At 41.6% G+C, this 18,475-nt stretch overlaps 1 protein-coding gene across 5 annotated transcripts in view; it reads right to left on the minus strand.

Annotated features, from left to right (window-relative positions):
• The window catches only part of FBRSL1 (fibrosin like 1), a 3,021,780-nt gene that overhangs the window by 114,274 nt on the left and 2,889,031 nt on the right, over nucleotides 1-18,475 (minus strand). The window lies entirely within an intron of this gene.

Raw genomic sequence — 18,475 nt, forward strand, 5'->3', positions numbered from 1 at the left:
GGAAATCGAATTTTGGAAGCTAAATTCAAAAATTCTCATACTGAGCACCAAACACTGTACCTGTAAATTTTATTGCCTTGCTAGTGCCCCCTACCTGTACTGTGAGAAATGTAGGTGTGCATTCTTATGAGATGGAGTGCAATGGAAAACAACAAGATTGATGTATTAATTAGGCAGATAAATCATGACTACAAGTACCCACTAGGCTACCCCGTCACACTTACATTTATGAACCTCTTCCTTTATGCCCAAAGTGTGAAGCACATTAATGTGCAGCGAGCTAGCCCTTTAAGGGTGACTTCAGTTTTACTCTAAAAATGCGTGCATTGATAATGGACATTTTCCTAGTGTTTCACTAGAGCTTCCACCTTTGCTGGGTCCTGCATTACTTTATTCAATTACAATTCTGCACTCATTTAAGCAAAAGTGCAAATCAAAGGACAGCTACTAACTTGTCCATTGCACCCATGGTGTAACATGACAGCTATACAAGCACATTCATCCCTAGAGCCTTTCAGTCCCACTAACAGCTAGTGGTGAACACTGAGCTCAAGGCCTATCCCTGTATTTGGTCTCCTACAGGCTTTTGAGGGGAGATCTATCCCTGGCATACAGGGCACTGTTAGACCCCACTCTGATGGACCTCCTGCATATCCACAAAACAAACAGTACCAGAATGACCTGTTCTAAAGACTTAAACCTTGCCTGCGATATAAATAGGATCTGCTGGAGAGATAGGTATATATCCCAGAAACTACTCCATCTATGTGAAGCAGAGTTCCTCCCTAATCCAATTCAAGTGCAACTTGGAGAACTGGATGGGAAACCCAAAATTCATCCCTGGTTTGGCACCTATGTCTTTGATGCAAACAGGTAACCTGCAAATGGTTCATCTCTCAGGCCCACGCTTACACTTATCAAGGGTATCAGAACTTATAAGAGATTTGGGATGCATGGCTAGGCTTAAAAGGCCCTTGTGGTCATTAGCCTAGTAAACACCTATGAGCTACAAAATCAAGACATAGCATGGGTTTGGCACTACATTACTATACAAAAAAATATAAAAATGCATGCTTACCCGAACAGGACCACTCACCATTTGCAGGGAGATCAAATGAGGATATTTCTGACACAACAGGAAGGTACCTGCAGTACACTTATTGGCACAATACGTCTGTTATATCCAACTACAAGGGCCCTCATTGGAAGGTCCTAGGATGGACTGAAAGTCCAAGCAGTAGCACAAAGATGGAAGGAGTCCAATGATCACCCAAAGCCACAGCTCAGAAGGCCAAGTTTCTAGGCACAGCTTTCCCATAAGCAGATCAAACTGTAACAGACATACCAATGCTTGCTGAAGGCCTCAGCACAAATGTCTGCAGTATAGATGTGCACTGGAGGCAGACATTCACCTGGTGAAGTGTGCTCTGACAACAGCATTTGCCTACAGGTGCTTGACTGACTGACAACAAAAAATAATAAAGCTGTCAGTCTACCTGGCAAGAGTTTGCTTGGCAACCAGAAGTCCTTCCCTCCATGGACCAAAACAGATGAACAGCTGGTCCATCTTTCTAAATTTGCCCACCCTTCTCTGGTAGCAGCTGAGATGATAATGCACATTCAGGGTGTGAAGGGCTCTTTTTCCTTTAGTTCCTGCTACTGCAAAAAATACTGCGAGATCATCTGCTTCAGAAAAGCTTCAAAATCCATCTTCACGATGAAGCATATTGTTCATTCTGAATGGCACCTTATCCTTATGAAAGACAACTATGATTTCCTTACATGCATGCCTGAAGTTCTGAGATGTGAAGAGCACATTAATGGGCACCAAGGACAAAGATCCCCACAAAATAAACTTCAAGACACCAACATGCAGGCTCAAATGTTGACAGGCAAAACTAATTATAATGAAGCTCAGATCTCACTGCCATGGTGAATGTATTTCCACAAAACATGACAGATATGGGGCAACCTCTTTAGGAATTATCTGACCTACTGGTTTTGGGCCACAGTTCCATCACTAGATCTCAATGTACAGAAGTAATTAACATATGCAGCATAACCACATAACTAAGACCCACAGCACAAATGTATATTAGATAAATAAGAGTCACCTACAATCCAACTAAATGGGGATGGTACAGGGTACTATTCCACGTAAGAATGTTTTCCAGTTGGAGGTATATGCCTGCCCAATATACGACTCCTTGGCAACTTCAGTCACCTCAGAGACCCTGACAGAATAAGGAGATCTACAAAGTTGCCTCCCCCCCAAGCATGGGGAGTGTATTTAAGTAGGGACTGAGATGGTTTTCTGTACTGCTAGGCCTGATCATATGCTCTTCCCAGCTACCAGGGATAAAAAAGGATTCTAGTCTTCCCTGAACTCTACGTGTCATGAAATCAGCAGGAAAGGTGGGAATGCACATAGGAATTTTCTGTGCTAGAGGAGACAAATGCATCCACTACTATCTGTCCTGTATCTGAAGTACTGAACAAAAGACAGAAGGAACACATTCTTCCGGGTGCAAACATGCTGCTCTCTAGAGAGTTCCATAGCTTTAAGACCCCGTACAGGCATGTCGCTTGAATCTGGAACTTCAGGAGGAGCTGCTGACCTGCCTCACAGTGTTTGCCAACTTACTCAGCTTCCCAAGGATATGAACTGATAAAAGAAGACCAGAACAGTCAGTGACTCACTGTCACAACCATCAGTTCCCTGCAGAGGGTTACAACCTTGTCTCACCTGTCCTCACATGAAAGAGCGGTTGCCTGATCACACAAAGGAGGTTACAGAAGCAGGTGTCTCTCAAAGACTTTCAGGGCAAGGAGCAAGCACTAATCTCCAACTTGGTGATGTACAGCCCTGCATAACATGGGGGGAGGCTACAGTTCATATGGTTTGTCCAGCCAGCAAATGAAGCATCCATTGTAAAGAGCTGTGATGATTTTGGTTGAAGAAAGGGAAGATCCACCAGAAGCCTGGTGGGGACTGACCACCACTCTGGAGGCCAGAGACAATGGTCCAACATCAAGAGGGTCTTGAGCGCACACAATTCTGCAGCCACTGTAATTTAGGAGTCCATCCAGTGCAATATCTACAGTCTCAGGCAGATAAACTGAACCATAAAGACGATATGGCTACCTCTAAAGCCTATAAAATGCAAGCAGAGTGTACACCAATACTCTTTGTTGTATCATCTAAATATTGCAACAGAATATCTTTTTTTCTGCAAGGCTTTGGTTAGCATGGCTAACACATGCTGAGTAAAGCTCAAATAGTAACTCTCTGTAGTGGAAATGATGCCCACCAAGAGCTCCACTGACTAGGCTTGATCCACCACTGGACCACATCCAAAATCTACTAACCTCTTGCGATGGCTCTCCAAGTCAAGGCAAACACAATGAGCTGTCCCCACCATCTTGTTTAGGACCTTAGTCCAGGCTGCTACAGGCCCAGTGAAGAACTCATCAATCTGTGCAACTTCTTTAGAACCAAAGGGAATAGGATCATGTGAAAATTAAAAACTTAAGAACATTTTGTGCCAGAGAAGTTGCCCAGGTTAAGGAATGCTCCACTGTCTCATGTTCACACACAAAACTTTTAATCCTTAAAGAAACTAACAGAGTACGCAAAATATGCACACATACTATTTCCTTTACATACAAGGATGACAAGAACCCACAAACTACAACATCCACACAGTGTTCACCACACACACAGACCAAATTGTGCTGAGGCACTAAAAGCAATCTTCCCAAACCTCAAACCCCCCTAAGCCTACAAATGGTAATGCCTATCCTCAGCAGTCTCTACAGCACACATCAAAAGTAGCACCAAACACCACGCATAAGTCTACTTTAAGTGGACCCAAGAACGAAGCCCATAATGCAAGTAAACACTTTACTTAAGATTCTTGTCATAGGTAACTCCATTATAGGACATACAGATGTCCCACTCACCAGAGTGGACGAGGAGAGGAAAATGGTTAGTTGTTTATCTGGAGCCAGGATCTGCCATGTTATACATGCACTCAAGTCAATGCTCTACAGATACCAGTATGATTCTAGCACAGTCCATGTGAGTGTAAATGACCTGATACGTACCTCAGTGGACTATATGGAGACACATTATGGATATCTCTGAATATTTGTTTCAGACAGTTATGTGCCTTGCAATAAGCAGCATTCTACATTATGGATCTCTCTGAATGTTTGTTTCAGACAGTAATGCGCCTTACAATGAGCAGCATTCTACCTTCACCAAGTATGATGCCACAGCATGGACAAAACTCCCTGACTTTAACAACTGGCTTAGTTTTTGGTGTCATTCCAGGGGGATTCAATATCTATCAACATGGGAGGACATGGTTAACAGACCACATTGCTTTGCCAAGGATAGGCTTCACCCCCCCCCAGGCTTTAGGATAATTGCTAAAACTTTATCCACCTTAGTCTATATTAGGCAATTCCAAATTGACAAAACTACCAGCTTAGCAAATAACCAAAGGAGCCTAAAGGTGTTACTGTTCAATGCTAGCACCCTTAAAGAAAGCCTGAACAAAAGCATGTTTAAGGTAACAGCCTGTAATCTTAGGTTGTTGAGGTGAGGGATAGGGTTGCCACCTGTCCCACTTTGAGAGGGACAGTCCCTCTTTGGGCAGTGTGTCCTGCAAAAAAAATTGTAAAAATGGCAAATGTCCTGAGATTTTAGGACAAAATTATTTCTTATATTTTATATAATAGTTGCATAAAACAGTTATTCTGTATCTAAAACACCTAAATGTTATAAGAAACAATAAGCAACTAAAATGTTACAATAATAAGCTTTTATTTAGGCAAAAAGGTGAAGTTCTGTCCTTTGTACTGGCTGTGAGTATGTTTCTGTCTGCAAAATCTGATGTTTGTACCAAAAATATCCCACTTTGGACATTTGAAAAGGTGGCAACCATAGTGAGGGATGGAGTATAGAAGTATACTGAGCATTACATAAGTAAAATTTGAAATTCTTTCTCTTACTTTTGCATAGGGAAATGACTGGATTAAGGCCCTTAGCTTGATCCAACAACACACTAAGTGGAAGCAAGTTAATAAAAAAAACACTGAGTGCAATGAAAAAGTTTTCCTTTAGAAACGAAATGCTCACAGTGCAATATAAGAAGCTTGTAGCTGAAGGCAACTGCATATTTGGTTCTCACATTTCTAAGGAGACCAGTTTATAAGAATGCAATACAAACAGAATACTGTTTTTCTGTCAATGACGGAAAGATAATTCAAGTTTTCTACATCTGGGAGAGGAATAAAGACAAGACAAAAACAAACAGCACTTAGTGCAACCAGATGCACACACTATACCATGTATCTTAGCATGGATAACCTTCAATCTGATATTGTTAATCCTCGTTCATTCCTTACGTATGGGTATGGTTTCTGACCTCGGAACCGAGCCGACCATCTTCCAAGCTCGCGTCAGCTACAAACTCTCGAGCTAAAACTCTTACCCAGAATTCCCCTCTCCCTGTTACCCCAGATTTTGTTTGCCGTGTCGCCATTCGGTCGTGTCAAGCTACTTCTCTTGAGCTAAGTACAATATTTTGTTGCCATACTAGTCTAAAACAACTTTTTCTCTCAGAAAAGTTACTAAATTGTTTTCTTTTCTCTTACCTTATCGCATTTGGTGACTATCCCTTCTTGACATTTTTCAATCCCCTTCATCCTTTTTACCACGAGGTATTTTCTTCTTTACCATCATTGGTAAACCCCTTTTACTCCTTTCCTTTGGGTATTTCTTGTACCATTGCTGGTATTCTTTCTGATTTCCTTCTTTCCTATCATGGCAGATAAAAAAGGTAGTCCAGGATTTAAGAGATGTTCAGATTGTGGCCATAAATTACCTACTTCATATGCACATTCTCTGTGTGTCTATTGCTTGGGTGTGCCTCATTTATCAGTTGAGCCGCCCTATGGAATTTGTAAGAACTTCTCTAACAGGACGTTGATTGAGAGGAAAAATAAATTGTTATAAGGGGCTACTTAAATCTCCCTTTTCAGAGGCTATTTCTGGGTTGGAGGCTTCAACCCCTCCAAGATCCCATAAGAAAAAGACTGATGATCATACTAAGGCCAAGCCTCTTCCTTCATCCCGGCTGGGGACTCCCACCTGGGACAGTCATCCAGGGACGCTCTAGTCCACGATTGGCTCTCGGGTCTTCGTTATGCATTTCCACCCCCCCATTCCCCAGTTTCTGACAAAAGCCCACCGGTTGAAGAGCAAGGTGATCCTCATAGCACCATATTGGCCTCGTCAGATTTGGTTCCCCTTCCTTTGGCCTCACCTGCTAGATCAACCATGGATTCTCCATCCAACCCCGGGGTTGATCTCCCATCCGCAGAATCTGATTCATCCCAACTTGGACAGCCTGAAGTTCACAGCTTGGCTCCTCCAATTCCCTTGATTGCCAGGCAGAATGATCTTTCTTTGCTAGTATGGGACATTCTTATTGCATCTCATAAGTCTTCCACTAGAATTACTTATCTAAGCAAGTGGAAAAGATTTACCTGTTGGCTGAAAGAAAAGCAAGTAGATCCCTTTTCAGCACCAGTGTCGATAGTACTAGAGTATCTAGGCCGACCTATTTCAATTGAGTCTATCGGCCTCTACCATTAGAGTTCATTTGGCTGCAATATCTAATTTCCATGAGGGTGTCCAAGACTCCTCTCTCATGTCTCACAAATTATGCAAGACCTTCATAAAAGGTGTGAATCATCTGAAGCCCCCTTTTAGAGAACCTATTCAACCATAGGACCTGTCATTAGTTCTACAAGCTCTGACAATGCCACCTTTTGAACCAGCTTCTTCTTGCGACCTCAAATATTTGTCATGGAAAAAATTGTTTTTGGTCATCATTACTTCTGCCAGATATATCTCTGAGCTTCAAGCCTTATGCATCAAGAGTCCATACTTGATTTTTCATAAAGATAGAGTGTCATTGAGAACTAATCCTTCCTTTCTGCCAAAAGTGATCTCTGAAATGTCCATTAATCAAACCATTGAATTGCCAGTTTTCTTCCCCAATCATTCAAACAAAGGAGAGTATTGCCTGCATACCCTAGATATTCACAGGCAAATCCACTTCTACTTGAACAGGACTAAGGCCTCTCGTAAATCAGACCAGTTATTTTTGGCCTATTCTGGACCTAGATTAGGATGTGCTGTTGCTAAGGTCACATTGGCTAGATGGTTGAAAGACTGTGTGACCTTCATTTATACACAACGTAATATTCCATTGCCGACTACCATAAAGGCTCATTTGACAAGGTTGGTGGCAACTTCTGCTGCCTTCCATGCTAGAGCTTCTTTACATGACATCTGTGCAGCTGCAACTTGGGCTACGCCTCATACCTTCATCAATCATTACAAACTGGATTTGGCCTCCAGGGGAAGAGCATCTTTTGCTTCTATGGTGCTCAGGAATGTCCTTCCATGAGAGCCTCTCAGGAATAGGGGTAGCTGGGGACACTGTCCCATATGTTAGGAATGAACGAGGATTAACAATATCAGATAAAGAAGTTATGTCTTACCATAACGTTCCATCTGTATTGTTGATCCTCATTCAGTCATTACGACCCTCCCTCCTTCCTCCTCCTGTGGCTTCTAGTGGATCTCACTATCCGGTTCTTTTAGGTCATTTGACCAGAGGTAGCCTCTACCTACTTTTGACTTGCAAACTCAATCTGAGGTAACAGGGAGAGGGGAATTCTGGGTAAGAGTTTTAGCTCGAGAGTTTGTAGCTGACACGAGCTTGGAAGATGGCGGCTCGGTTCTGAGGTCGGAACAGATACCCATATGTAATGACTGAATGAGGATCAACAATACAGATGGAACATTATGGTAAGACATAACTTCTTTTTATAGGTCAATTAAAGCATGTGAATGCAGCTGCCAATCTGGGAAAATTCTTCCTACTATAAGGGTTAAACTTCATTATTTGAAGATGTACACAGTTGTATGCAGAAAACCAGAAGCAATGTATATAAAACAGAAAGACTAGTGAACTATATTAAGAAATGCAGAGTACAAATAGCTATGCTACAGGAAGAAAGAACTGAGTATGTGAATTTGATAAAGAAAGGATTTCAGGATAGTTACTTAGTTGACTATCTGGGACAAAGGAAAAGGAAAGTATTTATATTAATTGCTAGAGGAGCTCCAATAGTGACAGAAATGGAAAAAAGATAATAATGGTAAATGTCTAGTAGTAAGGGGCTATTCACAAGGAAGGAGGATTATGCTGGCATGTATTTATACTTTGCCTAAAACTGTTATAATGGAGCTTGAGAAAATTCTGGGAGAAATAATCAGCTTTCAGCAGGGAATATTACTCACTGATGTGGACTACAATTTGATTTTCAGCAGAGAGAATGTGTTTGAGGGACGTAGAAGACAAAATATAACAAAAGAGGGTAGATTTTTGAATAGATTTGTGAAAATATTTGCTAAGGAAAATGCAAATTCAGTAGCAGAAGCTTGTAGATAATTTGCATATTATTCCCCAAGGTACAAAAACTGGGCTAAGGTAGACAGAAATTATATTTCATAGGAGCATGAGTATTTAATTGAAAGTTTTGATATGCATCCAATAACTACTGTAGATCACACACAAAAACTACAATAAAAAAATCAGGGTAATGAAATGAAAATGAGACACTGGTGTTTCCACACTTGTCTGTTAAATAGAAAGGAATAAAATATAGCTAGGGAGTAGGATAAAATGAAAGTGGAGTTTAAAAATATGGTAGAAATAAAAAAGTTGTATGGTTAAGAAATGAGAATTATTTAGAGGGACTTACAAATGTTAAAGTATTACAGAATTGGGGAATTTCACAGAACAAGAAGAGGTGCAATTGCAGAGTGCTACAGAGAAAACAAGTGACTACCTCAAATGCATGAGTTTAGAAAGACTGCTGTTAAGCAACTGTTTTTATAATAACTCCAGAGCACAAAAGCTTTTAGAGCACAATGGCTCAGCCAACAGAAAGTAGAAAGGATTGTTGTAAACCTTAGGGAGCCTATAACAAGGAAAATAAAGTACAGTTGTGTACCTACCATAAATGTAGATGTTCGGGTGTATTCACTGTTGCAGTCATTACTCTTGGGTTATCCTGCTGGCAGGCTACCCGCAGTTGGCCTGAATTCCAAAGTCCTGGTCCGGCGGTTGCTGTTGCCTCTTCCCTGACGTCAGTGCGCCAGGGGTATAAAAGATGCAGCCAACGCCATTTTCTTCAGTTTTTCTTGCTCCAGATGTCAGGTGCCCCCAAAAGGGTAAGCTAAATATATTATGCCAATAAACATACATGCAGTAAAGAAACATTTCCTTCATCTACAAGCAAATACACCACATAGGTTGTATAGAATAGAGAAGTACAGATAAACCTCAGCAAAAGAAAGGGGGGTGGTGGGAAGGTAACCTGGACTGCAACAGTGAATACACTCAGACATTTACATTTATGGTAGGTACACAACTGTACTATGTTCATAGTGTTTCACTGTTGCAGTCATTACTCTTGGGCTGAGGATGGGTGGCTGAGCTAAATAGGATTAGGAGAGGCTTTGAGGCCCTGCAGAACTGCAGTGGCAAAGCCTGCTCTGGATTTAGAGTAAAGAGGTAAGTGGTAGTGCTTTGTAAAAGTGTGCACTGAACTCCAAGTTGCAGCCTCTAAGATGTCTTTGGTTGGTACTCCTCTGAGGAAGGCTGCTGAAGTGGCTGCTGCTCTGGTAGAATGAGGCCTAATGCCATGCTGAGAATAGCAGAAACGGATGCAATGGCCTATCCATTTAGAAATCGTCTGTTTTGAGATAGCCTTTCCTTGTGATCCCGCAGCATATGACACAAAGTTGCTCAGTCTTTCTGAAAGCTTTAGTTCTATCCAAGTAGAAGTGTAGCTGTCTGTGTATGTCCAAAGAATGCAGAATTTTCTCATCCTTGTTCTGTGGGTTTGGATAAAAGGTAGGCAAGTGAATGGTTTGGTTGAGGGCCACACTGGACACCACCTTAGGCATAAATGTTGGGTTTGTCCTCAGAGAAACCCTGTCTGGATGAAAAATGATAAAAGGTTGCACAGCCATGAGTGCTTGTAACTCCGAGACCCGTCTTGCAGAGATTATTGCTAGGAGCAGAGCTGTTTTCCAGAATAAGAATTTTATATCAGTTGTTGAGGCTGGCTCAAAAGGAGGCAGCGTGAGTTTTTCCAAGACATAATTGAGGTCCAATGCTGGAATTGGTGCTCTCCTTAGAGGCCTGATGTTTTTGGCCCCTCTGAGGTACTGCCTTATTAAAGGATGATAAAAAATAGGTGGTTCCGTATTGTAATGGGCTGAAATAGCAGAGGCATGAATCTTAACTGATGAAAAGGAAAGGCCTTTGTCCAGCATCTCAGTTAGGTATTGTAAAATCTGAGGGATATTTGGTACATACGTGTCAATGCCTTGTTTCTGGTTCCAAGCACAGAATCTCTTCCATTTTTCTGCATAAGATTTTCTGGTACTAGGCCTCCTGGCCTCCAAGATAACATCCATAACAGCTTTTGAAAGAGGAGTGTTCTGGCTACATTATCCGCCATGCTGCCAGATTTAAGGTCCTGAGTTGGCTGTGCAGGATCTGATTGTTTTGTTGGGTCAGCAAGTGATAAGTTTGAGGCAATATCCATGCTGGACCTTGAGACAAGCTCTTTAGGATTGGGTACCAGTGCTGGCGTGGCCAGTCTGGTGCAATCAGTATCATTTTTGGCTTCTCTTGTCTGACCTTTAGGAGTACCCTGGGAAGGAGAGGCAGTGGAGGAAAGGCATATACTGTTAGATTTTTCCAGGTGAAGGATAGGGCGTCCACTCTCCATGCTTGTTTGCGATAAATCCTTGTGCAAAATCTCTGTAATTGGCAGTTGTGAGGGGAGGCAAATAGATCTATGTCTGGGCATTCCCATTTCCTTGCTATCATGCTGAAGACTTGTGGATCCAGTTTCCACTCATGGGGGTCCATGAGGTTTCTGCTTAGTTCGTCTGCCAGAGTATTTGTTTTTCCTGGCAGGAATTGTACTTGCAGGTGAACTTGATAAGTCAATGTTGTGTCCCATAAGGTCCTTGCTTGTCTGCAGGGGGGGTAGGAATGTGTGCCTCCCTGCTTGTTTATGTACCACATGACCGTAGTATTGTCCATCTATCAGTAGCTGTCCTGGATGAAGTAGATCCTTGAAAGCTGTCAGGGCATTCAGAACAGCCAGCATCTCTTTTTGATTGATGTGAAGATGCATCTGGCTTGCAGGCCATGTGCCCTGAATACATTTTCCTGCCATATGGGCACCCCAGGCATAATCTGATGCATCCGTTGTCATTGTCTGTCTGGCTGTGGGTAAAGTGAATGGCAGACCCTTGTTGTGGTGACAGGCCTGTGCCCACCATCGAAACTCCTGTTGCAGGCAGGGAATGAGGGTAATTACTGTCTCCAGGTTGTGGCAATGCTGAGTCCAAACACTTTTTAGATACCATTGTAGTTTCCTCATATGCAGTCTGGCATATGGAATTAATAGAATGCAGGATGCCATGAAGCCCAAGGCCTGCAGGATTTTCCTTGCAGATAACTGGGTCTTTGTTGCCAACTTTTTGAAGTAAGAAGTCAGTTGCCTTTGTTTGTCTGGCGTGAGATAAGCCATCTGGGCAGTTGTATTTAAGCTTGCACCCAGAAATATTATCTCTTGAGAGGGTACTAGTTTTGAATTCTTTTCGTTTACTGTGTACCCTAGGCAAATTAGTAATCTTTTTACAAACGCCAGATGCTTTAGAAGAATGTCTTTGTTCTCTGCTTGAATAAGGCAGTCGTCCAAGTAAGGATATATTTGAATTCCTCTTTGTCTGCAAAATGCAATTACTGTTGCCAGGCATTTTGGGCGCAGTAGATAAGCCAAAGGGCAGTGTAGAGAATTGGTAGTGCATTGAGCCAGCTATGAAACTGAGGCATCTTCTGCAAGATTGTCTGATTGGGATATGCAGGTATGCTTCTTTTAGGTCCAAAGTCATGAGCCAAGCCTTCTTGCCCAGCATGGGCAGTAGCTGCTGTAGAGTCAACATCTTGAATTTTGGAACCTCCAGAAACGTGTTTAGTATAGACAGGTCCAGTACTGGTCTCCAGGTTTTGTCCTTTCTGGGCACTAAGAAAAGTCTCGAGTAAAATCCTTGCCCCTGCTCTTGTTGTGGTACTTGTTGAATGGCCCTCATGTCTATGAGGGCTGTAATTTGCTTTTGTGCCTCTGCCCATTGATTGTGTGGCAGGTCTGGCATACTTTTTGCCCTTGGTAGGGTGTGAAAATGGAACCTGTAGCCCTGGGACACTATGTTCAAGACCCATTTGTCTTGGGTAATCATTTGCCAATTTGGTGAAAAAAGTGCTAGTTTTCCCCCTAAGGGGGCTGCCAAAAGAAAACAGCTTGGATATGGCAGAGGAAAGTCATTGGGACTGTTTCCTGTAAGGTTGTGATTTGTCTTCTCCGCTTTTGGAGGTAGGAGCACCCCATTGTTTAGGTCTGTATGAGCCTTGGGGCTGAGATCTGCCTCTGGGACGTCTGTATTTGCCTCTTTGTGGCCTGTCTGACACTAGAAAGGACCAATTTTTTGAAGGTCAGTTCCTGCTAAATCTGGGTGGCTGTACATGTAAGAAATCCTTAACTGTCTGCATGGATTTCGCTTTATCCTCCATTTTCTTCAACACCTCTTCTGCTTTAGCACCAAAGTATCATGCTGTAATGGAGCATCTAATAATTTTGCTTTAACATGATCAGGCACATTCTGTTCCTTTAACCAAGCATGCCTTCTAATAACAGAACCTGTAACAGCGGCCCTGCAAGAGGCCTCCAGTGAATCATAACCACATTGCAAAGTATGCTTTCCCACTTGTTCAGCTGCATGCAATAAATCCTGCATTTCCTTGTTCTCTGAACATTCAGAATTTGTCAACATTTTCTGTTTAAGCAGTGACATTAAGTACTGCTGATATTTAAGCATATGAAACTGACAATTTAAAGCCCTTACAGCCAAGGTAGCAGAAGTGTAAACTTTTTCCCCCATCTGTCCAGTGCCCTAGAATCCCTATCAGAGGGGACAGTGTTTTTTGCAGTGGAAGCTTTGACCCCTTTGGGACACTGAGATATAGTTTCTGGGTCAGCAGCGGGGTTTTTATATAGGAACTTATGAGAATCTGGGACCCTGTAGTATCTGTCTGGCTTAGCAGGTGCAGGGGGTAAAGAGTCAGGGGACAGGCCGGACTCTGAAAATACATCATCTACAATGTCTAGAACAGGTGGAACAGCAAGGGGTCTGTGCTGAGGAAGTAGCAGAAAGTCTCTGAGCCTTTTCTTAGATTCTGAGTAATCTTGGCTCTCCCAGTGGAAATGCTCCCTCATGGTATGCAGGGTTTCCCCAAAAGAATAATCCTCAGGAGGAGAGGCTGAAGGAATGGATTCTTCAGCATCAGAATCCTCATAGGGAGGAACAGAATAATCCTGTTCAGAAGAGGAATCAGAGGAAATAGAAACCTGATCAGAAGAATCATATTCTCTTGCCTAGGCCTCTTATCAGGAGGGGGATGGGAACCCCTGATCAAAGTAATTAGGTCTTCAGCCATTTTAAGCATCTGTTTTTTAGGCATGGAAGTCTGAGTAGGAGAATGCTGTACTTGTTTCTTTGTCTTTAGAGCTGCTTTAGTCTTTGTCTTTGAAGCTGAAGATGGTTTAACATATAACTGTGTAGGTCTGAAGACACCCTCAGAAGCCAATGCCTGCTCAGCGTCTCCGGACCCATCTGAGGGAATGATTTCCGAGTGTCCAATACCTTGTGTATCCAGAGGCCGAGTCGGCTCCACATGGGAGTCGGAAGCGGCCTGTGGCTCTGAGGTAGCGGGCGCCAGGGGCTGTGAAAGCACTTCACTGAGAACCGGCGAACTGGTGACTGGCCTAACGGAGGCCTCGTCGTCGGTTTTGGACCTTGGATGCCTATCCTTTTCCTTGTCCTTGCGTTTTTTGTAAACTCCGGTCGTCGGCTGTTCCAACGGCATTATATAATTAAACCTTCAGCCAAAGTAATGAAATGCAAAATCGAACCGACGTTTAATAGTGCGTTGGTTAAATCTAGCACAAAACCAACAGCTAGCAACGTTGTGGTCAGGGCCTAGGCAAGGAATACAGTAAGAGTGAAAATCCTTATGAGGTATTTGCTTCCCACAAGAAATACAACTGTTAACTTTTTCTGACATCGGTCTGGAGCAAGAAAAAAGTTTCCCCAACGGGGTACTTAGCTTTAATGAAGACTTCGGTTCTGAAATTCGGATTTGAAAATCTCAGGAGTCGGCCGACTGGCACTTGCGAACTGCTTTTGCTTCGGGCACCGCGCGGCAAGAAAGACTGAAGAAAATGGCGTCGGCTGCATCTTTTATACCCCTGGCGCACTGACGTCAGGGAAGAGGCGACAGCAACAGACGCCAGACCAGGACTTTGGAATTCAGGCCGACTGCAGGTAGTCTGCCAGCAGAATAACCCAAGAATAATGACTGCAACAGTGAAACACGATGAACATCCACAGATCCTGTAGAGGTATTAGAAATATTTTGTAAATTTTACGAAAATCTGTATAAAGCAGAGAAATGTGAAAACCAAGAAAAAGTACAAATGGAAATGTTTACAGAATAATTATGTATACCAAGGCTAGAGGTAGATGAGGCTCAATTATTAACAGTTATGATAGTAGGAGATGAGATAAAGATGGTGATATGTAACCAATCTATAGGAAAGTCTCTAGGAATAGATGGTCTTCGTGTGGAAGTTTGGAAGCAAGGAGGGAAAAATGGATAAAAATCCAGAAAGTTTTTGTTTAACAGTACTTTAAATGAAAGAGAAGCACCGACATCTTGGAGGAAAGTTGTGATAGCTGTAATACCTACAGATAGTAAAGACCCATGGGATCCAGCTTCATATAGGCAAATTGTAACCATGGTTTAGAATCAAAAAGTGTTTATGTCTACAATGGCTAAAAGAATGGCAAAGTTGATGGAAAAATTGATAGCTATGGATCAATGTGGTTTGTGGAGGGGAGGCAAACATTTAACTACATTAATAGAAGGGAAGCAGAATGTAACAAAATACCACTGTTGTTGATGAGTCTTGATGCATGAGACACATTTGACACAGTAAGCTGGAATTTTACTAGTAGGGCAATGGAAGCATTTGCAATCCCTGAAACAATAATAAGGATAATTAGGAGGATATATGAGGGATCGGGGGCGAAAATTAAAGTGTGGGGGTTCCGTTCTGTTTGAAAAGAGGCACCAGACAGGGGTGTTCTCTTTCCCTTTTGTTATTTGTGTTAAAAACCACTGGCAAAGAAAATAGGGAACTCAGAAATTTATGGGTATAACTGGTATGGTAATCAAGAAAAGTTATCCTTATTTGCAAATATTATTTTGTACCTGATAAAACAAGAAAAGGTCATTTCAGTGTTGCAGAACATTCTTAGGCAGTTTCAATTCTTTTTAGGATACAAAATTAATGAAGATAAAGGCAACAGCTGTAAACTATGTGCCTACACACAAATAGGTTCAACAACACCCATATTTATGGGGACCTGATAAAATGAAGTACTTGGGAGTATGGGTTAAAAAGGATTCTGTTATGGCAGCTAAGGATATACGGGAAGAGACTAAAAAGATAATACAAAAACTGAGAAACTGGAAACTCTGTTTTATGGATATGAATAACAAGATACAAACACTGAAAATGTTTTTAGTCCTTTTAGTTTTATACACAGGGTCAGGCATACTTTTATCAACCAGAGGAGAAGTTGTGGATAGCAGTTAAAGAGTTGAAGGATTTTATCTGGGAGGGGAAGAGGGCAAGAGTCTAGTGAGATAAGCTGATTCTTCCATTACAACAAGGTGGTTTGGGATTACCTGATTTCAAGGGGTATTTCAGATCTACACAGTTAAGGCTCCTATAAATAGCACAAGCGGAAAGCTGTAATTCAAAGTGGAAAGGGATGAAGATGAAACACGGTAAACTCAAGAAACAAGGAGAGACTGGGATTTTGAATGCAGATCCTTAAGTAGAATAACAATAATCATACAAAATATTATATTTATAAAGTAACAAAGTATTCTACGAATTAAGCCAATGTGGGACTGGAGAAAGGAAATTCTGCAGATAGGGATGACTGCAATTAGGGGTACAGAAAACAGGCAAGAGGGGGCTGGAATTTACTGGCGGAAACTTGCAAAGTAACCAAGGTACTGGGAGCAAACAATTAGACAGGGAACGATAACAGGATGGGAAGAGGCCAAGAATATGTTTGGAGTGCAAGCTAGAGATCTTTCTTATCAAGGACTGATATTGGAGTATAGGCAAAGAGAAAGGAATGGGGGGATCCTAAGTGAAAGACCAGCACTTCGAATTTTTAGTAGAATTTAGAACAAAAGCTGTTGCTAAAAAAGGGATAATTAGCAGGGCATATAAAATATTGTATGACAATTAAAAGAATCAGTCAGAGGAGGGTGGAAAGGATTGTGAAGACATCTTGGAGAAGCAATTCACAAACAATGGAAGGATATATGTATGGCTCCCAAAAATGCAACAACGTCTAGAAATTTTAGGATTATTACTTGGAAGTGTTTGCACAGATATGTTTACATCCCAAGCAAACTCCAAAGAATTTTTCCTCAGGTAGATTGGAAATGTTGGAAGTGTGACGGGGAAGAAAGAGGTAATTAGGAACATATTTTTTAGGAACGTAATGTGCTGACACACTAAAAATTCCCTGAAGAGTACTTTGTCAGAAATACTGGGAAAGAAAATTGGTGTAACTAACAAAATGATTTTTTGAGCTGTGACACAGAACCGGACTTGCCCAGATATAGTAAGGCCCTGCCGACTTTAATTCTGGTGGCTGCCAAAAAAAAAAATACAAATTACTACAAAATGGAAATCAAAGTCTAAACTAACCATTCAAGAAGTAATGAATATAGTAACAGACGTAAAAGAACTGGAAGAGGGATCTTTAGAAAAGGGTAGGAGAAAATTACATAGAAAAAAATGCAAATTGTGGGAAAAATACATGCAGAATAATGTTTTGGAGGAGGAACAAGGTTTAAGGGAAGGCAGGAATTGAATGAGCTATGCAATGTTCAATTGACAATGAATGTAAAGATTATATATGATGTATAATATTTGAAAATCTGTCAATATGGTTTGTTTACATTTACATAAATGTATGATTGCCTATGTCTTAAGTGAGAATTCAATAAAGGTGTTGCTTGTTTAAAATAATGCCAGGAACCTTAACAAGAAACTCCATACCTTGAAATACCTCCTCACTCTGGAGAATACAGGCATCTGTACAGTTATTGAGACATGGTTTAACCTCCCCCCCAACTATAAGGGGGGAAAGCAGTTTATGGCGGTACTCACTAAAACCAAAAATACAGCATTGTGGGCCCAGGGAATATCCCAGGTTGCATCCTAAATAACTTGAAATATGACCTATCAGCACCACTTGAGTAACTTTTGAACTACAACCTCGAAACAGACTACGTACCTTGTGAATGAAGGACTGCAGCACCTTATCCCTCTTCACAAGGGTGGGTCATCAACTGACCATGGAAATTACACACCCATTAGTCTCACTAGTCTAATATGCAAAGCCATGAAATGCTTAAAAAACCTCAGCTTTGGCCGGCTAAGAACTTGCTATATTCAACTGGACGTATAAGAGAATTTAAGTACCTTTATCTGCTCTTTTTTTTCAAAAAATACAGTATTTAAATTGATTTTAACTGTGTGGAAGGAATATTAGCTGAACTGGAAGTCAGTGTTTGCTGAATTTTGTTATTTGCTAGTAATTACAGGTGTGGGGGTAGTCACATTCTTTGATTTCCTGTCCTTGCCTATTTAAGTGGTACAGTGTGAAATATTTTCTGCTTAAAAACCTCAGCTTTGGCCGGCTAAGAACTTGCTATATTCAACTGGACGTACAAGAGAATTTAAGTACCTTTATCTGCTCTTTTTTTTCCCAAAAAATACAGTATTTAAATTGATTTTAACTGTGTGGAAGGAATATTAACTGAACTGGAAGTTTTCACTCTGCTCTTCAGTTAGTCCCACCCACCCTCCCTGGTTTTGTTTTGGTGTTAATCTTAGTGGCCTTGCAACTGCCCGCCCCTCTTGTAAATTTGTGTTTGGATACTCCTTCTGGGCCCATCTCATTTGCTCACTCAACTGAGTGCATTTAGATCATATTCTGATTTCAGGCACTCCTACTGTGTACAAAGAGAGCATCTGGGAAACAGAAAAAAAAGAAAAACATGTAAGCTTGTTTCCTGCCTTTCCTGTTAAGTGGTATAGACTATTTGTAGGCTTCTGAGCCCCCAAGCCCTTCTGTGTTGGAGGG

Source organism: Protopterus annectens, chromosome 4.part0 (genome assembly GCF_019279795.1).
Source record: "Protopterus annectens isolate FY-2018-M chromosome 4.part0, PAN1.0, whole genome shotgun sequence".
NCBI lineage: Eukaryota > Metazoa > Chordata > Ceratodontiformes > Protopteridae > Protopterus > Protopterus annectens.